The 26,846-nt window shown below is 47.3% G+C and overlaps 2 pseudogenes across 2 annotated transcripts in view; one reads left to right on the top strand and one right to left on the bottom strand.

Moving 5' to 3' along the window:
• LOC307095047 (protein SET-like) overlaps positions 1-26,846 on the top strand; it is a 145,497-nt pseudogene that overhangs the window by 15,304 nt on the left and 103,347 nt on the right. The window lies entirely within an intron of this gene.
• LOC307094994 (neugrin-like) lies at positions 16,461-17,981 on the bottom strand (annotated as a pseudogene). The gene is made up of 2 exons: positions 17,941-17,981; positions 16,461-17,165 (listed from the first exon to the last, which is right to left on the bottom strand). The product of its transcript is annotated as a neugrin-like (transcript).

Below are 26,846 nucleotides of genomic sequence, written 5' to 3'. Positions count from 1 at the left end.
TTTTACTTTTTAAGACATGCAGAACTTTGAACTAAAATGGTTATTCTCTTTGCCTTTCCAGACACCCACAATGATGAAAATTCTAGTTTTTATTTATCCCTGTGAGCTCATGCAATATTTGATATTTTTAAATTGCCGACCAGAAAATCAGTATAGTGTTAACTTGTTTTGTTTTAAACCCATTCCCTTAAGACAGTTTTATGGTGAGCATTTCTTTATGCATTGATTTACACCGCCTTTATCTCTTTGGTTGAAAAGTCTGGTCAGAAAATTTTGCCAATTTTTAAAAATATATATATTTCTTTATTGATTTCAGAGAGGAAGGGAGAAGAAGAGATAGAAACATCAATGATGAGAGAGAATCATTTGATGGGCTGCCTCCTGCACCCCCCCCCCCCACTGGGGATCAAGCCCTCAACCCAGGCATGTGCCCTCGGCTGGAATCGACCTGGGTCCCTTCGGTCCGCAGGCTGACGCTCTAGCCACTGAGCCAAGCCGGCTAGGGCAAATGTTGCCAATTTTTAAAATGAATTAATGATTTAAACAATAGGCAGGTAGTTCAGCAGCTAAGAAATCTCCTTCCTTTCATCATCCCCAGCTTTAATAAATGTACCCTCAAAATCTTCTGAACTCATGGTGTGAAATCTTTTCTGCATGAAGTCAAGACCTCACATACCTTAGGGGAACCTGAGGCAGAGCTGTTCTAGGCTGGTTATGTCTGGGCTTGGTCATGTTTTCCAATGGTCCTCGGCGACCCTGTAGAGCCTAAGACCATCGGAAAACACAGATATTTACATTACGATTCATTAACAGAAGCAAAATGACAGTTAGGAAGTAGCAACGAAAATAATTTTATGGTTGGGGGTCACCACAACGTGAGGAACTGTATTAAAGGGTCGCGGCATTAGGAAGGTTGGGAACCACTGCCCTAGGAGATCTGTCCGTCTTTTGCAGTTAGCCAAGCCTGTGGACGCATCTTGTCCCTCCCCAGCCATCACTCTCTCTGCCACAACACTTTTATTCACCTAACTCCATGGCTGGGTTTCTAGCCCCGCTCGGCTGCTGAGAAAACTACATTACCCAGAAGGCACTGCACCAGTGTGGGCGGAGCTAAAGGGACTTTGGTGTCTGCGCAACCGGTTAGGGCGGGACTTCCGCCTTCCTCCTCGCGGTGGCCATTTTAAAGTTTTAGGTCTGTTGTTCACAGAGTCACAGGCTTCAGGGCACTGGACTGAGTAGGAGGAGGCCTGGGAGGCCGCTGCCTGCGGTGCAGGGTGTGTCTGAGGCCCCTGGAGCCCCAACAGACCGAGATCGGGGTCCCCGTGCCTCCCGGATCCTCTCTGCTCACAGCGTTCCCGCAGCCTGACCCCCCTGAACCCTCCAGCCTGGGGGCCGGCGCCGCTCAGGTCCTGCCGCCCAGGTCCCAGCGTCCAGAATGGTGAGTCCCTGGTGGGTGACACGTGGGTGATGGGGAAGAGGGTGGAAGGCTGCAGTGCCGCCTTGTGAGGACGTGATGGTGACACGGAGCTGGGAGGATTCGGAAACCCGGGCCTGTTTGGGATCTAAAGGCAACAAAGAGATGAGGTATGGTTTTGCGTGAGGAGTTTTCGTTCTTTCTCAGAACGCTTGGACCATAGATGGTTGTGAAAAAAAAAAGAGGAACATTTTCTAACTTTTCCTGACATTGCTCAGAGGAAGAACAGACTAGAAGACAGAGAACAGCGGTTGTGGACAGGAAGGGGAAGTCCTGTAAATGATAAGATAATGTTCAAGAGTGAGCACTGAGGACTGAGCCCCGAGATAACAGGCATCTGGAGGGCACCTGGCCTCCCGGCTGGGCAAGGGACCTGGGCAGCCTGAGCCCATAGAGCCTGGTGGTTGCCAGGCTCCCAACAGACCATTATCTTTCCACAAACTCCTGCAAATGCAGAATCGATCAGGTGTATGGGTTTGTGGAGCTTATTTCAGGGCCTCACCCTCTTGTGGCCTCTGAGATAGTAGAGTCCTGGGACTGTCACCCGCTCTTGTATCCCAGGGACCTGGGGACTTTGAACAGACACTGAGCCCAGACTCCAAAGGCCAGGAGGAGGGCTTCATGGAGTGGACCTTATTTTTGGCAACCAGTGTAGTGAGTGTGTGGTACTCCACACACAGGTTCCAGAATGTGCAAAGGCTTGGAGTAAAGAGGGAGCCAAATCAGGAACCTGCAGGTATGTTTTTTAAAGTACATCTATATTTTTATTGATTTCAGATGTAGAAAGGATGGGGTGGGGGGAGGAGAGAGAGACAGAGCAACAGGGATGAGAAAAATAGGAATTGGTTGCCACCTGCACAATCTCTACTATAGATCCAGCCCACAAACCAGGCATGTGACCTCACACCAGTGCATGGGTCTATGCTCAACAAAATGAGACACATCATCTAGGACAGTATATCACTTTAATACAGGGAATCATGGTCAGGTTGTTAATGGTAGTAGTAGTTCAGAAGGGACAGTGTGAGTCTGAGGAATGGCTTTTTTCTGGGGCCACTGTTTGTGAGAAGGGGGTGTCACAACACAGCTTAGGGACAGAAGTTGTCCTGTAGAGTGTGGGGGAGAGATAATCGTTTAGCAGTGGCCAAAGCCTTTAAAAGATGAGTGGACCTGAGATTAATTGGAGGCCAAAGAGTAATTCAAGCAAGATGAGACTGAGGCTGGTACGTATCAACTTTAATAAACTCTCACCAGGATTTTCTTGTGACTCTTGTTGTGGCCTGGCTGTGGGGAGTTGCAGTCAGTCTTGTGGATTATCTAAGAGGCTTGAGTGTTCATCTATGAGACTCACTGGGCATGGTGCAGAGGGCCATTGGGGCTGGGACTTGAGTGAAGGTTAAGTGAGAGTTGTTGGCTGTGACTAGTGAAGGGACATCAAGTGCAGCATCACTGGAGGTGGGCTATGGATATCTGAGATCTGATTGTTCTTAATAGTTGAGGTTGAAGGAAATAAACAGTCATGGAGAGAGGCCTACGTAGCAGGAATCAAGGCTGCCTCTATGAGTGTGGACTATCAGAGTGTGGGTAGTGCTTCATCCTGATTCAATATGGCAACCATCCTCTGACCACACATGCTGAGTAATAATTAAAAGGCCAGGAGATGAGGATGGGGTCTGGGCCTGTGGAAGTGCAGGTTTGAGAGAGGTGTGGTAGAAAGAGTGATGTGCACTTGGAGAGGGAAGGTGAATTCATGGTCACAGCACCATGACATTGACATAGAGTGAATGAAGGAAGAGTCTGTTTCTGGTGGTCCCTGGATGTAACAATAAGGTGAACTTTAGGGTAATTGCCTGTAAAGAGAGGAGTTTGGGTGCTACTTTCTAGGTTAAGAGCTTAGGTGCTATTTAATTAACCACCTGTCTTTTGTTGTTGGTTGTAACACACTGGTTGAAAAGAATGGCATAGCATTAATCAGTGTTATACAGGCTTGTAAACCTCCACTGGCACAGGTAAGGAAAAAGGGTAAGAGAGAAATAGATTATGGAGGTGGTGAACTATAATTTTGGAAAAGAAGGTGATTAGGAAATAATTTATCCACATTATGGCATATTTGCATTTCATTTGAAGTTGTACCTCCAGGAATGAAGCTGTGTGAGAGAAGTGTTGTTTAAGGAACTATGTACAGCGGGTAGTACAAAGCAATGGCCTCAGCACATTGGGATTGGGGTCAAGAGGGTGAACTGTGATGCCATGTGTTTGGTGTCTTAGAGGAACAATCTGAGGGACTACAATGCTATTTCCTGAGAAAACAGTATCAAATCACTCACACTCTCTTTATGGCCAACATATCTCTAACCTATATATGGACACCCACTGTATTGATAAGAGGCAGTGTGGCGTACAAGGGATGTCCAGAGCTCAGGTATCTTCTATCTGCTCAACTGCCTTAATTGTTGTTGGAAGAAAAATATCAGCAGGAAAATAGAAGACAGTGGGTTTCATGGGATGAAGGGCTGGTATTTTCTCTGATGTGTAGAGTGGAAAGAGCAGATGCGTGTGGAGGGTGGGTAGTAGGATAGACTTATAATGTTAGGAGTGAATCTGATCATGGTTGTAGTGTCCCCATTATGACAGGATGTGAACTTTGAGGACGTGGCCATTGCCTTCTATCAGGAGGAATGGGGGCTCCTTGATGAGGCTCAGAGACTTCTGTACTGCGATGTGATGCTGGAAGTGTTTGCACTTGTGTCATCTGTAGGTAAGACCTTCACATTCTCCCAGTGTCCTGCGGTGATGACCTCTCTTCCTTTATGGCTCAGCCGTAGCTTTCTCTCTCCCACAGGCAGAACATGGTGTCTGCTAATGTCCCCCACTGTCCTGTCAAAAGTGCTGTGGCTGCCAGGGATGAGCTGGATGGGGAGCCCTGAGCAAAGGACTCCATAAACAACCCTAACACCCGTAACCTCAAAAAGTACAGGAAGTGTCAGGGAGTCAGACGTCCTGCAGTGAGCTTAATGGGTCCCAGCTTTCACTTCCTTTTCATGGGAGGCTGACAGTGTCCACATGCATGGCTTCAACTTCTGCCCTCTTTCTCTAGGTAAGGGTTCTTTGTGGCAGCCTGTGCCGTGTTATGGTCTGTACTTACATGAACCATGTGCTGTTTTTGTAACACCCTCATTCAGATGTTTCTAATATTTTCTTCCCGGAATACTATAGCAAGCTGTGTTTCTCTGGCCCAGTACTGACTGCTCACCTCTTCACCTGTTCCTCTGCACTGGTGCCTACGCAGTATTCTGTAACATTGACTTGCACATATGTTAAGAAAAGCACATATGTGCTAAGTATTGTTTGAAACCAGCTACTCCTGTATTGAATTTTACTTGGAGTAAGATGGAAGCAACCTCTTGCACAGCTCACACTCATCTTCAGCAGGCAAGCCCTGCTGAATGCTGTTAGTTGAAGGATTAGCTGGAGATTCATATTCTAATCCTTGTGGTGCTTGCCTTGTTTATGTCATATTTCTGGTGATGCCTCTCTGTGTTGTGATCTTCATTAGCCCAAAGAGTCACAAGAGCCTCTTATTAATCCTTCCTGCACATCTCTTAATTTCAGATATTTTCATGGAACCAACGTGTGATGTGTAACACACTTTTGCAGTGGGACTTCCCACTGTCACCACATTCAACATTCATTTCCTCACCCTTTCTCACTTTTCAGGTTGTTGGCATAAAATGGATGATGAGGTCTGGTCTGTTCTGATCAGAGCGTATGTATACAAGGAGAGTCACAGGACAGGGCTTCTAAGACAGCTCTAGCCACCCAGAAGACCCTTCTATGTAAGTGGTGTTTCTCTGTGTTAAAAGATATTTTGCACCTGACTGAGTCACATTCAGCATACTTTGAGCAGGAAGCCTTCTGTAGTGATGCATGTGTTGGAGACTTCTGTTTCAGTGCAAACCCTCACCAGCAACAGAAGAATGAATGTGGAGCGGAGCCCTGGAAACAAGCTATGGACAGGGCTTCATATGTGAGCAAGTGCAGCTTCTACTTATCAGTGTTGCCTTCAACCCGCAGGGAGGTTAGGGAAGATTGGCGATACAACTCACAGCTTCCCCAGCATCAGGCCACTCTCAACACAAAGGAGCTACATTTTGGCAGCGAGATTTCACAGGAATTTCTTGATTGTAAAAGTCATCACCAGTGGGGTGACTGTGAAAATGCTGCCAGCCACATCCTGAAAGTTGTTCAGTGTCAGGGTGAATTTTCTGGAGAAGTGATTTATGAGTGTAAGAAATGTAGGAAAGTGTTTAGACGATTCCTTAACCTCACTGGACATAAGAGAGTTCACCCTGGAGAAGAGATGTATGAGTGTAGTGAATGTGGGATTTCCTTCCATCTAAGAGCTCACCTCACTGTACACCTCAGAGTTCACACTGGAGCGAAGCCATATGAGTGTACTGAATGTGGGAAGCCCTTCAGTGAAAGAAGTACATTCATTAAACATCTGAAAGTCCACACTGGAGAGAAGCCATATGAATGCACTGAATGTGGGAAGCCTTTTAGCCAAAAATCTAACCTCATTGAACATCTGAAAGTCCACACTGGAGAGAAGCCATATGAGTGTACTGAATGTGGGAAGCCATTCAGTGAAAGAAGTACATTCATTAAACATCTGAAAGTCCACACTGGAGAGAAGCCATATGAATGCACTGAATGTGGGAAGCCTTTTAGCCAAAAATCTAACCTCATTGAACATCTGAAAGTCCACACTGGAGAGAAGCCATATGAGTGTACTGAATGTGGGAAGCCCTTCAGTGAAAGAAGTACATTCATTAAACATCTGAAAGTCCACACTGGAGAGAATCCATATGAGTGCACTGAATGTGGGAAGCCTTTTAGCCAAAAATCTACTCTCATTGAACATCTGAAAGTCCACACTGGAAAGCCATATGAGTGTAGTGAATGTGGCAAGTCCTTCAGTGCAATAAATACACTAATGAATCACCAGAGAGGTCACAGTGGAGAGAAGCCATATGAGTGTACTGAATGTGGGAAATCTTTTCGCCAAAAATCTAACCTTATTAAACACCAGAGAGTACACACTGGAGAAAAGCCATATGAGTGTACTGAATGTGGGAAGTCCTTCAGTCAAAGACGTACATTAACTAAACAACGGAGAGTACACACTGGAGAAAAGCCATATGAGTGTACTGAATGTGGGAAGTCCTTCAGTCAAAGACGTACATTAACTAAACACCGGAGAGGTCACAGTGGAGAGAAGCCATATGAGTGTACTGAATGTGGGAAATCTTTTCGCCAAAAATCTAACCTTATTATGCATCACAAAGTACACACTGGAGAGAAGCCATATGACTGTAGTGAATGTGGAAAGTCTTTTAGCCAAAAATCTCACCTTACTAAACACCAGAGAGTACACACTGGAGAAAAGCCATATGAGTGTACTGAATGTGGGAAGTCCTTCAGACAAAGAGGTACATTAACTAAACACCAGAGAGGTCACAGTGGAGAGAAGCCATATGAGTGTACTGAATGTGGGAAATCTTTTAGCCAAAAATCTAACCTTATTATGCATCACAAAGTACACACTGGAGAGAAGCCATATGACTGTAGTGAATGTGGGAAGTCTTTTAGCCAAAATCTCACCTTATTAAACACCAGAGAGTACACACTGGAGAAAAGCCATATGAGTGTAGTGAATGTGGGAAGCCCTTCGGTGAAAGAAGTACATTAGTTAAACACCAGAGAGTTCACACTGGAGAGAAGCCATATGAGTGCACTGAATGTGGGAAGCCTTTTAGCCAAAAATCAACCCTCATTGAACATCTGAAAGTCCACACTGGAAAGAAGCCATATGAGTGTAGTGAATGTGGCAAGTCCTTCAGTGCAATAAATACACTCATTAATCACCAGAGAGTTCACAGTGGAGAGAAGCCATACGAGTGTACTGAATGTGGGAAGTCCTTCAGTCAAAGAGGTACATTAATTAAACACCAGAGAGGTCACAGTGGAGAGAAGCCATATGAGTGTACTGAATGTGGGAAATCTTTTAGCCAAAAATCTAACCTTATTATGCATCACAAAGTACACACTGGAGAGAAGCCATATGAGTGTAGTGAATGTGGAAAGTCTTTTAGCCAAAAATCTCACCTTATTAAACACCAGAGAGTACACACTGGAGAAAAGCCATATGAGTGTACTGAATGTGGGAAGTCCTTCAGTCAAAGACGTACATTAACTAAACACCGGAGAGGTCACATTGGAGATAAGCCATATGAGTGTACTGAATGTGGCAAGTCCTTCAGTAAAAGAAGTATATTCATTAAACATCAGAGAGTTCACACTGGAGAGAAGCCATATGAGTGTATTGAATGTGGGAAGCCTTTTAGCCAAAAATCTCACTTTATTAAACACCAGAGAGTTCACACTGGAGAGAAGCCATATGAGTGTAGTGAATGAGGGAAGTCCTTCAGTGCAAGAAGTACACTCATTAATCACCAGAGAGTTCCCAGTGGAGAGAAGCCATATGAGTATAGTGAATGTGGGACGTCCTTCAGTGAAAGAAGTACATTAATTGAACACTAGAGAGGTCACACTGGAGAGAAGCCAGATGAGTGTACTGAATGTGGTAACTCTTTTAGTAAAAAATCTAACCTTATTAAACATCTCAAAGTCCACACTGGAGAGAAGCCGTATGAGTGTAGTGAATGTGGAAAGTCCTTCAGTGCAAGAAGTACACTCATTAATCACCAGAGAGGTCACACTGGACAGAAGCCATATGAGTGTAGTGAATGAGGGAAGTTCTTCAGTGCAAGAAGTACACTCATTAATCACCAGAGAGGTCACACTGGAGAGAAGCCATATGAGTGTACTGAATGTGGGAAGTCTTTTCGACAAAAATCTAGTCTTGTTACACATCTGAGAGTTCACATTGGAGAGAAGTGTTAAATGTACAGGGAATGTTTTATTTTATTCACTTAGAATAACAACACTGAATGCGACTGTTTTGGACTTATTTTTCTGAATTTAAACCCTTTTAATGGAACATACCCTGTACTGTATTCCTCATGTGTTTCTAGTACAAGTGAGTCTTGAAGGATATGCCCAGATTTACTACCTGATACATTTGTAGCTAAAGAGATTTTTTATTGAATTATGCTTTTATGAATTGTTTTACTTTCTAACTCACCAACCTGCAAATTGCTTACTGTACTCTCTTGTGGTTTATGACTTTTTTAGTAAAGATATTTCTCTTTAGTACCTGAACTGTTTTGGTTATTTTCACTTCCAGGGATGATTGTCAAGCACAATTATGATCTATCTTCATAGAATTAACAGATATTGTTTGAATCCCAACCTTTCTGTGCTTTAGGAGGGACAGCATAATACTAGAAAGTTACTCTTTGGCCAATATTGGCTTATAGTGCATTGGTAGCCAAGGCCTTGAAAGAAAGACTGCTTGACTTTGTGGTTCCAGTTTGCATGTTTGATCCCAGCACATATGGGGATGTAGGAGCCATCTAATTTTTTTACTCTCTCATATTGATGTCTCTCTCAATATTTCTCTTTTTCTCCTCCTTCCCTTGCACTGTCTCTCAAAATATCCTCAGATGAGGATTACCAAAAAATCCAAACATTCACTCTGGTGCCCTGAGATGGGGCCTCTGCCTGCACAGCCCCCCTTTCCTCACTCTTCCCTGCCTTTGCCTGGGATGTTCCCACTGTAGCTGGGCACACTGTGTCCTTCCCAGGGTTTGGAAGAGAGGAGGCCCAGTCTAGGCCCTGGGAGGGATTTGGGTTCTGTGTCTGCCTGAGATGTGCTGGCCAGGGCTCTTCTATCTACACCCAGACTGCTTCTCTCCACCCGCTAGGCACCTGCCTGCTGCAAATGAACCTGCTTCTGTATCTGGGAGAAGACCCTTGATACTTTGGACCCCCAAATCAGTTCACCTTTAGATAGTCCTGCCTCCAGCTAACCCACTCACACCCCTGAGACCCACTGGTGTTTAAGTCTCTTTTTGCCATTTTAGGGATTATTTTGCACTTTAATTTTATCAAAAATAAAGCACTCCTCTCCCTACCCCCTTACCCAGACAGTCCTGGAGGTAGCATGGATGCTACAGGAGATGGTGGTGTATATTTTCAATGGTGAGAACATTCTTCTGTATGTGGGAGAAGCATTTCCAGAAGGAGAGGTTTTCTCTCAATATAATTCCACTTTCGGAGGATGAGTTGTGGTTGGTGTGCACCCTCCCTAAGTTTTTCCTGTGCTTAGAAGACCTGAAATGAGGTGATAGTTCCTGGATTCTGGGGAATAGTGTGTTGCTTGGGTGTGTGGTTGTGGGGCAGAGAGTTCAGATGCCTGTGAAGGTGTTCCTGCCAGCTCATGGGCCAGGTTCCTGGAGTGGGTGGGCTGAGGGAAGGCTGTAGCGATGAGGACTTGAATCAGGCTGAATGGAGGCTCAGCAGCCATGGGTGGGCATAAGGGACACATATAAAGACTGAAGCTGTGGATACTGTTGAGCCCAACTGTTTCAGATGCTGTAAATGCAGAGTCCCCTGTCCTTGGGAACTGGCATCTAGAGGAGGACAGTCCACAAAGAATGGACTAGGATACCTGTGACTGGTAACAGCAGTATGAGGGAAGGTGAAACTAGCGTTGGTCAGTGGGGACTTCACTGAAGAATTCTGTGAAGGGCTGGCAGGCTCCAGGTGGGAGCCTGCAGGGAGCATGCCCTGTGCATTTGCAGGCTGTATGGAAGTCACTCTGGCTGGTTTTAACAGCAAGGATCAGAAAGTGGTAAAAAATAAATAAATGGTGGCCGATTAGGCAGTAGTATTGTGCATCTCGTCCTGAGCCCGATTGAAAATACAACTAAATCAAAGAACATCCACTTGGTATTAACAAATTAGATGCAGCTCAGCAGACCATTTACAACAAGGAAGGGCAGAAGAGAATGGCAAGAACTGGGAAGTGGATTTTCGAGGCAGAGCAAGCCAGTGGGTCAAGAGGTTGAGGAGAAAGCTCTGTTGCTCCAAAGCTGTGTCCCTTCACGAGGTGGGTAACATCCAACTGCATAAAGGAAAAACCACAGGGCAGATGGCTGCTGGGGAAACTGGACCAGAGGCGAAAGCCCCAAAAGGCTGCCCCATGAAAGGGGCCCAAACAGCGTGGTGCTGGGGAGAGCAGAAGAGCAGTTTCATTGTTTTGGTTTGGTTTTGTCTTTGCTTTTATACTCTCTAAACCCATAACACTCACCTGGGGTTTTGCAGCAGGGAGAGAGGCACAGGCTTAAGATGCCTGAGGAGAGGCTGAGGAGGGATGCAGGACAGGGAGACATGGCCAAGAGTCCTGCATTGGAACATTGTTTTTTACTTTAAATTCTTTATTTTTTAAATTATTAGATAAGTCTCCTTCCCCCCCCTCCCCCATTGACCTCTCCCTACCTGCTCCTACCCAACAGTTCATGCCCTCACCCTCTTGCTGTCTATGTCAACTGGTTATGCTCATATGCAAGTTTACAAGTCCTTCGTTTGATCTTTGGCACCTTCCCCTCCTGTGCCTTCCCTCAGTTTGGATGGTCTGTTGAATGCTTCTAGGACGCTGGCTCTATTTTTGTGCATCAGTTTATGTTCACTATATTGCACAAATGAGTGAGATCATGTGGTATTTATCTTTCTCTGATGGCTTTATTTCCCTAAGCATAATGCTGTCTAGGTCCATTCATGCTGTTGTAAATAATAAGATTTCCTTCTTCTTTTTTAAAGAAAAATATATTTTATTGATTTTTTACAGAGAGGAAGGGAGAGGGATAGAGAGCTAGAAACATCGATGAAAGAGAAACATCGACCAGCCGCCTCCTGCACACCCCCTACCGGGGATGTGCCCGCAACCAAGGAACATGCCCTTGACCGGAATCGAACCTGGGACCCCTCAGTCCGCAGGCCGATGCTCTATCCACTGAGCCAAACCGGTTTGGGCAGATTTCCTTCTTTTTTTACAGCAGCATAATATTCCGTTGTGTAGATGTACCACAGGTTTTTAATCGACTCATCTGCTGATGGGCATTTAGGCTGTTTCCAAATGGTAGCTCTTATAACTACCATCGTGCTGCTGTGAACATAGGGATGCATATATGCTTTCTGATTGGTGTTTCTGATTTTCTGGGATATATTGCTAGCAGTGTGACATACTTAAGCTTCCAAACCTAAGTGGCCATTTCTCCCCAGAAGAGCTAGCCCCTCCCAGTAGGCTCAGGGTAGGAGATACTTCCTGCCACACCCTGCATTTTGAGCTTAACAGAGGAAACAAAGGCAGAGTCCAATCTTTTGGGTCTGAAGAGTCCCTCAGTGACTGGATTGGAAGAGAGGCTGATCCACCCTGCTATTCAGAGAATCAGACTGATAAAAACTCCAAGTTGCTAGCCAACCCCATCGGTGTGTGTGTGTGTGGGTGTGTGTGTGTGTGTGTGTGTGTGTGTATATATGTATATATGAATCTCTGACCAACTAAGGCCAGAGCAATATTTTTGGACACACATGGAGGAGCATCTCTGGGTGAGGAAAAAACACCCATCTTATTCCCTGAAAGAAAATCAGCACCATCTCCACCTAAAGCCCTTTCAGAAACAGATGCTTGAGTCATTCAGACTGACGGCCAGAAGACAGGCAAAGAGGGCAGATTGGCCCTGCCTGCTTGCAGCCATGGCCTGTGCATACAGACACAAGCAGAGGACCTATGTATCTCTTGCAGCTTCAAACGGGGAGCTAAAAGCCAAAAGACATTGACTGACAGAGGCCAGCACCTCAGTACCTAACAGGAAGCCCAGGAATAGCAGACAGAACAGAAGTGTGGGTCCTACATCAGCAGCCATGGGGCACTAAAACTCAGCTGAAGTGAATGACACTTTACCTTTTTATTTTAATTATTTAAAAAATTTATTATTGTTTTTACTTTTATCTTTTTTGCACCTTTTTCTTTCTCACTTCTCTTATTCCCATTTTTCATCTTTTACGCAATTTAGGTTTTCTATTTCATTTTTCCTCCTTTAAAATAATAATCTACTTTATCTGATTTATTGGTGTGTTATTATTCTAGTCTCTGTTGGTTTATTCATATATCTAATGTCCTCTTTCCTGATCCTACTCTATTCCCCTTCTCTTTATCTTCACTATGCTTTAGTTTTTTTTTCTCTCTTGTCTTGCTCGTCTCCCAATTTTTTACTTGCTTCATTTCTTAAATTTAGGCCTTTCTCCTGTCTCCTCCAATCTCCTTTTCAAAAAAACAAAGACACAAAACAAGATTGGTCTTGTTTGGATCTGGAGTGTGTGGGATTCATGATGGGGGCCCCCAGTACCTCCAGCCAGAGGGATTGCCTCTGCAGCCTCCAGAAATGAGCTCTGTGAGCCCCTCTTTTCCGTGGCAGGTCCTAGGACAGGTGGGGAACCTGGGCAGCTGGCGGGCCTGCTGGAGACTCCTCTTCCCCAAATGATGCATCTCCAGGGCTTCCTTAGGGGACATGGCCTTTTGATTTTTTTAACCTTTTCATTTTTTTAATAAAACCAAAAGGTTAAATTTCAGAGAGGAAGGGAGAGGGGAGAAACATTAATGATGAGAGAATAATGGGTTGGCTGCCTCCTGCACACCCACACTGGAGAGCGAGCCCGAACCACGGACATGTGCCCTGACCGGGAATCGAACCCTGACCTCCTGGTTCCTCGGTCAATGCTCAACCACTGAGCCATGCCGGCCGGGCTGATGTGATTGTTTTATGTCCACTGATGTTTGGTCACTGCTTTCACAAATGTCTGGATGGTGGGAAAGAGTGATGCCACCATCTTTAGAGTTTATTCCTTTCAGCTGTTTGTCTCAGGGAAGGCTGTCATAGCGGCAAGAACCTACAGGGGGCGCTGCCCTAGGTCCCTCTTGTCTGAGAAGAGCAGGATGTACTTAGTCTCCTGACTTGACTTGAGCAGAAAGGACCCCAAGAGACACGTCAGTGAGGGAGCCGCTCATCCGCTCAGTGTCAGTTTCCCTTGTCATTGGAAAAGCTGGATCTCTGTTTCCACATGGACTATGAACTTTATTTTTATTTTTTTAAAGAAACATTATTTTATTTATTTGTTTCTTTTTGGTTAATCCATGCCCAAGGATATTTTCCCATTGATTTTTAGAGAGAATGGAAGAGAGAGGGAGAGACAGAGAGAAACATCCATGTGAGAGAAATGTTGATTGGTTGCCTCCTGCGGTTGCACAGACCAGGGCCCAGTCAGGGAGGAGCCTGCAAGCAAGACACGTGACTTTGACTGGAATTGAACCCGGGACAGTTTGGTCAGCAGGCTGAGACTCTCAGATCAATGAATATTATAGCATAAAAGAAAATCTCCCGAGAATATCCTCTCGGTGGGATAGTCAGCATTTGATTGAGTGAAAGCACATTTACAATCAGAACTCCATGAGCACATGCGCGGCCGGCATCGCTAGCTCTATACACCTGAGCCTGCGTGATGCTCACCAGCTCCTGTGACATTAAATGAGCCAAGGCGGATGGGGCCTCCCTGCAAGGCCTGGTCCCTTGGCTCATGTCCCGCCTCTAGGGAGTAACATTCCCTTCCCTGCAGGTAGAGGAAGTGGCCCAGTGGGCCCTGGTTATCCAGGTGGCTCTAGACTATCACCAGCAGTTGGCCAACATCCTGCAGATGCTGCAGAGGAAGATGCTGATGCGATAAGAGCCTCCCGCAGGTGCAGGAACACTCCCTCTGGCTCTCTGCCTCTCTGTCTCCCCTGTCCCATTGTCCCGTTCTTCTTCTTTTTTAAAATAAATTTTTATTGATTTCAGAAAGGAAGGTAAAGGGGGAGAGAGAGAGAAACATCAATGATGAGAGAGAATCATTGGCTGCCTTTTCAACGACTACCACTCGGGATCGAGCCTGCAACCCGGGCATGTGCCCTGATCGGAAATCGAACCATGACCTCTTGGTTCATAGGTCGATGCTCAACCGCTGAGCCACGCCAGCCCGGCTGCTCTAGACTTTTTTGAAAATGAGTGATATCCTATTGAGTGTGCGCAGTAACCCACAGCGTAAAGGTGAGGGGTAAACAAAAAACTACCCAAATGTTTGGCCAGGGTTGGATAACGGAAAATTGCTTTATGGAGGACTAGCATAATGAATAGATGTGGAGGGGTGGTAAATACTCTCATCATGATTAGTTTCAAAATGGCAAAATGTTGGCACTGAACATGGGCCTGCTAGGATATTTCAGTAGCACATCATTATATTTTATTACAAACATGCTGATGCACTAGGTACAAATATACTCAAGAAATTCATGATAAAATAGTAAAATAATGGAAGGTGGCAAGTTTTAATCATTTTTTAAATTTTGATGTAAGTGTAATTGTCTTAAAATATACATTCAAAACTATATTTTTATTTCAGTGAGTAAGTGAGGGGGTATAGAAAGAGAGAAAGATGAATGATGAGAGAGAATCACTGATAGGCTGTCTCCTGCATGCACCACAATATGCATCCAGTCCACCACCTGAGCATGTGTCCTGATCAGGAATTGATCAGTGACCGGCCGGGTCATAGGTTAACACTCAACCACTGAACCACGCTTGCCCGGCTCTCCTAAGATTTTCAGGGATCCCACGCAACCTGCAACCAGGGTAGCAATGAGCAGTGGCAGCTCATCCTGGCCTAACCCCTGAATCTGCGCTCAAGGCCTCCTTTACTGTCAATGCCCAGTGAGCTCACAGCAGCCTCGCTTTGGCTCATTTATTTCCCACAATGTTTCTAGACAGTCAAAGGAGCCTGCTGTTTCCTGTTCTATCTCTCTGCTGCTTCCTGTTCTGTCATAAGGCCTACATTTTTTCATTATCCCCAGTTTCAATTAATGTATCCTCAAAATCTTCTGAACTTGTTCAGTGAAATCTTTTCGAACATGATGTAATGAACTCTAACACTACAGACCAAGGTGAGGCCGACCTGCTCCGGCTGCTTCCTGTTCCTGAACACAGGTATGCCTGGGACATCTTCTACACAACAGACCAAGGCATGATTTTGCTTAGAGGACCTGGGATAAATCATGATGGTCTTCACTCAAATTGGTGTTGTTGAATCAAATCAATTTTAACACTCTGCTTTTTTTATTGATTTTTTAGACAGAGAGGGAGACAGAGAAACATCAATGATGAGAGAGAATCATTGATCAGCTCTCTCCTGCATGCCTCCTACAAGGGATGGAGCTCCCCAAACTAGGCAAGTGCCCTGACTTGGAATCCAAGTAGAGATACCTTGTTTCATGGGTCCATGCCCAACCACTGAGACATACCATGTGGGCAAACTATCTTTTTTATTGTTGGCTCTATTACACATAGACCCAATTTCCCCATCCTTATCCCCCTTTGCCTCCCACTACCCTGCCCCCACCATTTCTAGGCACTCAGCACATGATTGTCTATGTCCATGGATTATGAATATATGTATATACTTATTTTTTTTGCTGCATTTCACTTTACTTTGCACAAAATGAATACAACCAATTGACTAAGCAGCTCCAGAACTGTAAGTGTTCATTAATCAAGAAGTAAATGATGTCAGAAGGAACACTTTTCAATTCCTCCCATATACATATTGTAAAGACAGCAAACTCCTAACGTATGTGCCACAGGCTCGTTTCGACACAAAGAAAGCCTAAGCAAGAAGGGTGAGTACTGAATATCCACATGGTCAGACCAGGAGCCATCCTCCAGGAGCTAGACTGCACCTAGCCTGTTATTCACACTGCCCGCATATACACCTGCCCTGTGAAGTTCACTGTCCCTTGTAAGACTGAAATCCAAGTGGCTCCTTTCATTTTCAGGCTCATCATTTCCAAGGTGGACAATCCACACACAGAAATCCAGGCAGCTCCAATATAGCTCAGTTGTATTTTACATGACACCTCCACCAGCCAGGCTCCAGTTCAAATTCTGTTCAGGAAGTTCCCATTGTCGTCAAAGAACTCTAGCCCCCTCTGCCCTACCTTGCTGCTCAAGTCCTGCTCACCCAGTTCTCTTGCCTTCAATGCTTCCAGCTCCTTCCCACTTGGCAATCCATCACTGTCAGAGCCTCTGGTGCCCTCACATCCACTGGTGGAGTACTTCTGCAGCTCTCTGTGCTGACCTTGGGCTGCAGCAACAGGCACAAAGCTTTCCTTCTCCAGGCTGTGGACTCCTTTATTCCTTCCCTTCTGTCTCCTCAGGGTGTTTGTACTCTGAGTGTTCGGTTCTGTCACCCTCAAAGCTGTGCTGTGACCGTGGCCTTGGGATGAGGCTTCAGCTCCTGACACAGGGCGGCCTGCAGAAAGCAGCTCCCAGGCATCCCCAGGGCCTGGAAGCTGGTGGAGCGAGTGGGCAAGCCCAGCTTTCTGAAGGACCTTTTGATCCTGCTTCAGTTTCTTCTCCAATGTGGGTAAAAACTTGCTTTTTAAAACCCTTCTGATCACATCGGAGCTAACATCCAAGCCTTCAGCCAATCTGGGAACTAACCAGGACTCTGGAAATCCTTCATGTAAATACCGGATCTGCTCCCTGGCTTCCCTGGTCAGAGTCCTGGGCGGGGCCCATCGGGGCTCCATTTGATCTGAATTTTCTGGAACAGGATGGCTTTTTTCTGTGGTCTCGGGACGCTGGGGGAGAGAACCAATGGCAGAAACTATGCGTGGGAGCAACATGGGTGGTTCAAGCTTCTCAGCTAAATCAGGGAGCGCCCAGCCCTGGTCTCTTTGTTCATGGCCCCAGGAAATCTAACATCTGTAACAGCAGCCCCTGAGCAAGGCGAGCTCTCTAAACGGACGATGAAATACATCCCCCGTGAAGAGACCGTGGTCCCAAAGGAGCCAAACACCTGCCCCTGCGCTTCTGATGCAGGAAGAAGCAAGGCCCTGCTTCAGACTGAGGGCCCAAAAGGAGCCTGTACTGTTACAGAAAACTGGAGAAGAACCAAGCAATACTTAGAGAGATGGAGTTACATTTATTGCGCGGGTTCAGAGGAAAATGTCTCTCAAATTCTGGGCCCCACCATGGAGGAATTTTCTCTATTTATATGTTCACTAACAAGGAATAGAACCAGGACATCATGGATCATAGATCAGTGCTCAACCATTGAGCCACACCAGCTGGTCTATATTATATATTTTTTTTAAATTTAATAGGTCTTCTTGATCGTTGATAGTATTACAGATGTCTCTCATTTTCGCCTGTGCATATATTCTTTGGGAGATCTCTCCCGGTTCTCCCCACACCGCTCTCTTGTGAGGTCTTTCAGTCTGTCCCAGTTAACCAGGCCTCTGGCCCCATCTTGTCCTTCCCCAGGGCCACTTGCTGAACCACATGACCTTTATTCACCAATGTCATTGCCTGGGTTGCTAGCCCTCCCCTTGGTGTTTGATAAAACTACATTACCCAGAAAGGAATGCGACTACATAGGCGGAGCCAAAGGACATTTTGTGTCAGTGCATCCGGTTAGGGCGGGACTTCCGCCTTCCTGCTCCTGGCGGGCATTTTGATCTCTTCAGTTTCATCCAGGACTCACAGGCTTCAGCCCACTCGTGGTGAGTAGGAGGAGGCTTAGGAGGCAGCGTCCTTGCTGTGCAAGGTGTGTCTGAGGCTTGTTAACACCCTCAGGCCAGGTAGGGCCTCCCCGCCTCCCAGACTCCTCTCTGCTCACAGCGTTCTTTTAGCCTGACCCCATTGAACCCTGCAGCACCGGGGGAGGAGAGGTCTGAGTATCTGAGATCTGACTGTGGTTCTTCATAGGTTAGATTTAAGGGAAAAACAGTCATGGAGAGAAGCCTTCATAAGAGGACTCAAGGCTGCCTCTATGAGTGTGGACTACCAGAGTCTGGGCAGTATTTGATCCTGTTTGAATTTGGCAAGCATTCTCTTGACCACACATGCTGAATAATAAGTAAGAGGGTGAGGAGATGATTACAGATGGCAGGACTGTAGCAGTGCAGGTGTGAGAGAGGTGTGGTAGAAAGAGTGATGAGCACTTGGAGAGGGAGTGTGACTTCATGGCCAGAGCACCGTGACATTGACATAAAAGTGAAAATAGGGAGAGTCCATTTCTGGTAGAGTCTGGACGATAAAATAAGGGTAATTTTTGGATAATGCCTGGGAAGGGTGATGTTTTGGTGCTGCCTGCCATGTTCAGGGCTTGGATGACATTTATGTACCCACCTGCCTTCTGTTGTTGGGGGTGACACAGTGATGGTTAGGAATGAGATAGTATACATCAGTGTTCCCCAGGCTTGAAATTCTCCATGGGCATGTGTAAGGGAGAAGGGTGAGAGAGAAGCAAATTATGGAGATGGTAATCTATAAATTTGGAAATTAAGATGATTAAGAAACAACCTGTCCTCGCCAATGCAAATTTGTGTTACCTTTGAAGTTGTGCCTCTGGGAAAGAAGCAGTGTGAGAGAAGTGTTGTTCAAAGAACTATGTGCAGCAGGTAATACAAAGCTATGGCCTCAGCATTCTGGGATTGTGGTTGTAAAGGTGAAGTTTGATGCAATGTATTTGGTGTCTTTCAGGAACAGTCTGAGGGGCTACACAGGTATTTCCTGATAAGACCAGTATCAAATCACTCACAGTACCTGTATGCCCTACATCTCTTCCTACCCTATGTTCTTCACACACACTCTACTGTAGGAAGAAGTTATAGGGTTAAGCCTTGGACTGACCTGCTGGCAAAGTCGCAAACAAGTCCCAGCTTGGAGGGCAGCTTAATGGGTCCCACCTGCTATTCCTCTCCCTGGCAGGGTGACTATGTCCACATCCATGGCTTCCATTTCTACCTCCTTCCTCTAGGCAAAGGTCCTTGGTGACTGCCTGTGCCAGGTTATGGTCTTTACTTACATGAACCTTGAGCTGTTCTTAAAAGATCACACTTCCATTGTTTGTAATATTATCTTCCTTAAATACGATTGCAAGCCGAATGGCTCCAGGCCAATGCTGGCTGCCCATCTCTGTCATATTTTATTAATACTTGGAATATTTCTGTTGTACATACTTGTAGAGAGGAATATGCAGGATGATCCCTGATTTTTTTTACTGGGTGAACATGCAGGATTGTCTCAGAAGAGGACTGGCCCTGTTGAGTTGCACATATGGGCTAGATATGGTATAAGGGTGGCGTTTAGTTCATACCAATCACCAGCTCATTTCCAACAGTGTTTTGATGCAAGTACCATGGGCAACGGCACATTTCTTCATTTTCTCTGCCATACTTGACACTGTGCTGACTTGTCATTTCACCTATGCCCTACTGGCCTTTGCGTACCTTCACCTGTGTGGCCTTTTTGCATCACCTGTCCCTCTGCATTGCTCCATCTTCAGTATTCTCTAACAGTGACCTGTACATGTGTTATGAGGTGTACATACAAGCTTAAATAGTTCTTTAACACCAGGTACTAATTTTTGGAATACTAGAGGCCTGGCGCATGAAATTTGTTCCTGGGGTCCCTAGACCTGGCCAGTGATCAGGGCGAATCAGATTCCCTGCCTCCCCACCTCCTCCATCCCTCACTGCACGCGTACTGCCAGGGCATGGTTCCCCCCACCTGCCCGCCTCCTCCTTCCCTCTTTCCCTCCCTCCCTCAGCGCCCTGCTGCTGCCATTGGTCACCCATCGTGTTCAGCACTGTCTTCTGGTGGTCAGCACACGTCATTGCGAGCTATTGTTCTCCTGGTTGAACTCCCAAGGGAACACTTTGCATACTACCCTTGTGTATGTATATATAGATATAAATATAGATATAGAGATAGAGCTATATATACATAGAGAGGTTACTTGCAATGAGACATAATCATATTTCAGCACAGCTTTACATGTCACCAGGAGACAAACCATGCTGAACACTGTTAGCAGAAGAATGAGCTAACAATCCTGCTTCTCTTCCATGTGGTGCTTGCCATGTGTGTGTCATTTCGCTTGAGGTCTTCCTTATTTTGTGATCTTCAGTAGCCTCACCTTTATGAAGTGAATTATAAGTGTAAAAGACGTGGGATATCTTTTTATTTAAAATATATTTTATTGAGAGAGGACCTCAAGATGGCGGCGGAGGTGAACGGCTGATCTGCTGCCTCGCATGGCAGTTTTGGAAAAACAACTAAAAGATGGACTGGTGAGCGCGGCGACTCCTGCTCGCGTCTCCCCAGACCGGGCGGCGGCTCCTCTCAGCCAGCACCGCAGCCGGGGCCATGAGCTCGTGGGCGCCGCGGCAGCTGCTGTGGCGGCGACCGCGGACTCGGCGCAGCGGCTCTCGGTGAAGGAAGAGACCATCTTTCTGCGAGACGGGCCCACCCGCGTCACCGACCTGGCCCAGCTCCCCACTGAGATCCTCGGGGCCCCGGAGACCGCCAACACCGACTTAGAGGATTCTTAAGACTTCCTGTCTTACACTCAAGTCCTCTAGCCATTTTGAGAGAGGAGAACTAAGAAGGCAGCGAAGTCAAACAAAGGAACTTCGCGCACAGCAATTTCAAAGTTAAACAAAGGAACTTCGCCGCGCACAGAGCGTCTGCCACCCAGAACCACAGGAGAGCTGGCTGAATGGTGGATTTACAGCTAAGAGAGAAGAGGAAAGAGCGAACTCTGGAGAAGCTGAGGTGCGGAGGCGCGTGGGTCGGGGGAAGGGACTTGTGGCTTTTGTTCCAACCCTAGGGGAGATTAGCTCCCCAGACGCCTGCGGGAAGAGGCTGGACTCTCGGCCTTCCTTTCGGAGAGTGGGAGTGACTCCCTTGTGGAGGTGCGCCCAGCAATCAGTGTTTGCTGCGCTGGAGTGCGGAATGAGGGGGCTTGGAAACGTGGAAAGCAGAAAAAGCAGACGTGCAGCCAGTGTGGTTCGCCTCGCCATGGCCTGGTGGCGCCCTGAGGCCCCGCCCCGCCCTGAGACCCGCCCCGCCCTGGGACCCGCCCCGCTCGTCTTGCAGACCCGCCCCGCACGTCTTGCAGGCACACCTGGGCTCCAAGCAACGGCTTTTGCATGTGGGTGGCCTGCCCTATGGCAGCTTGACCAGATAAACTGCGGTTCTAGTCGGACTGCTCTAGGGACGCTGAGACAGGAGGAGGAAACTGCAGTTTCTGCCGTAAGTCCTGCTGAGTGGTCTCAGGTAGTAGCTGACCTACACACCATTGGAGACCCAGAAACGAGGGCATCTAGTGGTCGGTGTGAGATGACACCAGATTTCAACCACTCGCATAAAGGACACATTCCAGAGGCAGAATCAATGAGCGCCAAAGCCTTGCTGCACCAAGACCCGGCCCATAAATGTGTCTCCTACACAGCAACTCTTCCTTTATAGACACAGAGGATCTGCACGGCCAATTGGCCTGGAGGACTATTCCTCCCAGCGACACCAACAACAATCAAGAATTAACTATACAAAGGAAGACCAAGACGGAGGCATAGGGCGGAAGCCTGATTGCTGCCCACCACAACAATTTTGAGTCTACGACGGGAGAGCGGAGCAGACACCATCCAGAACCACCGGAGGGCTGACTGAGCAGACGCTCTACAACTAGAATAAAAGAGAGGGGTACTCGGGATGATGCTGATGCCGGCGACCCAAATATCACACTTTAAGAACTACGGCTCAGACGACACAGTGGCGGCCTGGAACGTGCTCGGCGCAGTTCCCCCGGCGGTCTCCGGCTGAGGGGAAGGCCCCACTCGCTGCCGAGCACGGACAGACGAGCCCCTGGGAGTCATGGGGTGGGAGACTCCGCGCTTGCTGACCTCCGAGTCCTTCAAGAATCTCAACGCCCCGGAAGCGGCCAGGTGCGCACGCTCGGTGACTGGCCACCGCTGCAGACCCAAGGGCCGACGCAGCCACCCCGGACCAGCCCGCTGCCGCGCACCGGGCACACCGGGGCTTCGCCGAGCCCGCCGCCCAACGAGTTCTGCGGCGGCTGCCCTAGAGCTCTGAGAAAATGGCCGAAGGAATTACTGAGATGGAATTGACCAACAGGAAATGGGATCAAGAAGACGAAACCCCGCTGGGTCCTGGATCCGGGTGAAGCCGCGTGCCCCTGGGTCTGGGTGAGGCTGGGAACTGGGTCAGGGTGAGGCTGGGCCCCGGGTCCGGGTGAGGCCACGTGCCCCTGGGTCCGGGCGAGGCCATGCGCACCTGCGTCCGGGTGAGGCTGAATCCTGGGTCTGGGCGAGGCCGTGCGCCCCTGGGTCCGGGTGAGGCTGAATCCTGGGTCTGGCCGAGGCCGCGCGCCCCTGGAGCCGGGTGAGCCCTGGGCCCCGGGTCCGGGCGAGGCCGCGGGCCCCTGGAGCCGGGTGAGCCCTGGGCCCCGGGTCCGGGCGAGGCCGCGGGCCCCTGGAGCCGGGTGTGCCCTGGGCCCCGGGTCCGGGCGAGGCCGCGGGCCCCTGGAGCCGGGTGTGCCCTGGGCCCCGGGTCCGGGCGAGGCCGCGGGCCCCTGGAGTCGGGTGAGCCCTGGGCCCCGGGTCCGGGCGAGGCCGCGGGCCCCTGGAGCCGGGTGAGCCCTGGGCCCCGGGTCCGGGCGAGGCCGCGGGCCCCTGGAGCCGGGTGAGCCCTGGGCCCCGGGTCCGGGCGAGGCCGCGGGCCCCTGGAGCCGGGTGAGCCCTGGGCCCCGGGTCCGGGCGAGGCCGCGGGCCCCTGGAGCCGGGTGAGCCCTGGGCCCCGGGTCCGGGCGAGGCCGCGGGCCCCTGGAGCCGGGTGAGCCCTGGGCCCCGGGTCCGGGCGAGGCCGCGGGCCCCTGGATCCGGGTGAGCCTGGCCCCGGGTCCAGGTGAGGCCGTGGGCCCCTGGAGCCGGGTGAAGCAGTGCCCCTGGGTCCAGCCGAGACCAAACCAGAGGGAGTCGGACCTGCATTACCACCATTTGTCCACCATCCAGAGCTGAGGGGTCAGTGCCGACATGTACTCATAGGGAACCGGTGGACATTGATATTGGGTCTCAAAAGAACTGTTGGTCCAGAAAGAAACTCACTACAGACTGATTCATTTGCCTGTCAGCATAACTATTATTGCTCGTCGCACATTCAATTCTTATAAGTATATCTATAGTGACACATGATTTCGCTCATCTAGGGGAAATGATGAACAACATAGACTGATGAACAAGAACAGAACCAGAAACAAGGAGGCATCGATCGGACTATCGGGCCTCAGAGGGAGGATAGGGGAGGGTGGGGGGAGGGGGGAGAGATCAACCAAAGGTCTTGTGTGCATGCATATGAGCCTAACCAATGCTTAAGTTCAACAGAGGGTTGGGGCATCCAAGGGGAGGGGTGTGGGATGGGAATGGGGGGATGAGGACAAATATGTGACACCTTAATCAATAAAGAAATTTAAAAAAAAATAAATAAAATAAAATATATTTTATTGATTTTTTACAGAGACCAAGAGAGAGGGATAGAGAGTTAGAAACATCGATGAGAGAGAAACATCGATCAGCTGCCTCTTGCACTCCTCCTACTGGGGATGTGCCAAGGTACATGCCCTTGTCTGGAATCGAACCTGGGACCTGTGAGTCTGCAGGCCGACGCTCTATCCATTGAGCCAAACCGGTTTCGGCAACGTGGGAAATCTTTTTGAGAAATCTTTAACCTCATTCATCATAGAAGAGTTTACACTGTAGAAAAGACATAGGAGTGTAGTGATCATGGGATGTCCATCATCCTGAGCTCCAAACTCATTCAACAACAAAGTCCACACTGGAGAAAAGCTGTATGAGTGTCCTGATTACACGATGTCCTTCAATCAAAGGAGTACCATCACTCCACACCAGAGAGTTCACACTGGTGAAAACCTTAGGAGTGTAGTGAATGTGGGAAAGATTTTACCCACAATAATCACCTCCTTATTCACAGGAGAGTTCACACTGGAAAAAAGCCATGAGCATAATGACTGTGGGAAGGCATTTTCACACAGGTTTACCCTCATTCAACACCACAGAGTTCACAGTGGAGAAAAGCCCTAAGAGTGTAGTGACTGTAGGAAGTCCTTTAGGCAACGCAGTAACTTCACTCAATACCAGAGAGTTCACAGTGGTGCAAAACCTTATGAGTGTAGTGACTGTGGGAAATCTTTTACCTGCAATAATCACCTCCTTATCCACAAGAGAGTTCACATTGGAGAAAGGCTATATGCGTGTACTGATTATGGGGAGTTTGTAATCTTTATTAGTATCCCTGGTGGAAATACTCTCATCCTTTTGAGGTTCAAACAGCCAAAATGATGATTTTGAACTTGGACATGATAATATATTTTAGTAGTACATCATTATATTTTATTTTCAATATGCTGATTCAGTAGCACCAAATATGTTCAAAACTTTTCACAGTAAAACAGTAAAATTATTGGGAAGCTTCAAGATTAAACCTTTCCTAAAGATTGTTTTAAGTAGAATTTATTTAAACTGGACATTAAAAAAAATACACTTTGGTGTTTCCCTGCATGCCTGCATTGCTGATACCAAGTTCCTACTGACCTTATCAGTGCTTCATTCTTGGCCTATAAAATAATTGATGCAATAATACAGTCTGACATTGATATAGCTTACTTTAAATATTTCCTTGGAAAAAAGACACTTTTGAAATCGCATGAATGCTATTCTAGCCTTCCACCACTGTCTAAGTCATCATGATGGTTTTTGTATCTATCTATTTTCAGGTACATTATTAGGTTGTTACTTAAAATGTCACATTTGTCTGACCAAGGCAACAGCTAAGTGGGTCAGCAAATAATTTCAATAACGGAAGGTTGCAAGTTCCAACCCTGGTCACATCAATTACAAGAGTTAATCAAAGAATTTGTAAAATAATGGAACAAAAATAGATCTCTCTCTGTCTGTCTCTGTCTCTGTCTCTCTCTGTCTCTGTCTCTCTCTCTCTCTCTCTCTCTCCCTCTCTCCCTCTCTCCCTCTCTCCCTCTCTCCCTCTCTCCCTCTCTCTCCCTCTCTCTCTCTCTCTCCAGACAGTCCTCGGGTTACTTCGGACTCGACATACGTCGTTTTGTGGTAAAGTCGCCATCTGCAATTTATTTATTTATGTATAAAAAAAAAGTTCTGTCATTCAATGCAAGGCATTTGCACGACGTTGGCCCGAGAACTAGTTGGCCAGCGGAGTGGATGAATAAGTCATCATGCGGCGCTATACAAGGAAGACACTGTCATTCAGTCGCTGTTGATAAGCCGTTTTGGATTGTGCTTCATGCGGTCTCTTTTGTTTGTATTGTTCTTTTGAACACTTTTTGCCCTTCCTATGGCTCCTAAGCATAATGCAGATTCTTCTGATGGCAGTGCTACAAAAAGAAGGAAAGCCCTCACAATGGAAATGAAAGTAGACATAATAACATGCTCAGAAAAGGACGAAACACCTACAAACATCGACCAGTTGCTTGGCCAAAACCTACAACTGTGTCGACAATCATCAACGATCAAAAGCGTATACTTGAACATGCGAAAGGATCTGCTCCTATGAAATCAACTGTGGTTACAGAGCAGCGTAGTGTTCTCATTATTGAGATGGAAAGATTACTAGTGCTTTGGCTGGATGAGCAGCATCGATGGCATATCCCAGTTAGCCTGATGTTGATTCAGGAGAAGGCTAAAAGATTGTTTGAGGCCTTGAAAAAAGAAAAGAGGGAAGGGAGTGAAAGTGAAGAGTTTGTGGCTAGCAAAGGTTGGTTTATGCGTTTTAAGGATCGTGCTAATTTGCATAATCATAAGCTGCCAGGGGAAGCTCCTAGTGATGATGCTAAAGCAGGAGGTGATTTTCCTAGTACGTTGGCTGAGATAATTAGGGAGGGGGGTTACTGTGATAAACAAGTGTTTTGTTTTTTTTTTTAATTTATTTATTGATTAAGGTGTCACATATTTGTCTGCATCCCCCCATTCCCATCCCCCACCCCTCCCCTCCGATGCCCCCACCCCCCTGTTTTCCTTAACCATTGGTTAGGCTTGTATGCATGCACACAAGTCCTTTGGTTCATCTCTCTCCCCTACCCCCACCCTCCCCTACCCTCCCTCTGAGGCCCGACAGTCTGATCGATGCCTCCTTGTTTCTGGGTCTGTTCTTGTTCATCAGCCTATGTTGTTCATTATTTCCCCTAGATGAGTGAGATCATGTGTTACTAGAAATATAAGAACCGAATGTGAGAAGAGCAATAATAGTTATGCTGACAGGCAAATGAATCAGTCTGTAGTAAGTTTCTTTCTGGACCAACAGTTCTTTTGAGACCCAATTTCAACGTCCACCAGTTCCTTATGTGTACGTGTCGGCACTGACTTTTCAGCTCTGGATGGTGGACAGATGGTGGTAATGCAGGTCCGACA

This window comes from Cnephaeus nilssonii (assembly GCF_951640355.1).
Source record: "Cnephaeus nilssonii genome assembly, chromosome: 24".
In the NCBI taxonomy this organism is placed as follows: Eukaryota; Metazoa; Chordata; class Mammalia; order Chiroptera; family Vespertilionidae; genus Cnephaeus; species Cnephaeus nilssonii.
This window is presented reverse-complemented; position numbering and strand designations above follow the sequence as displayed.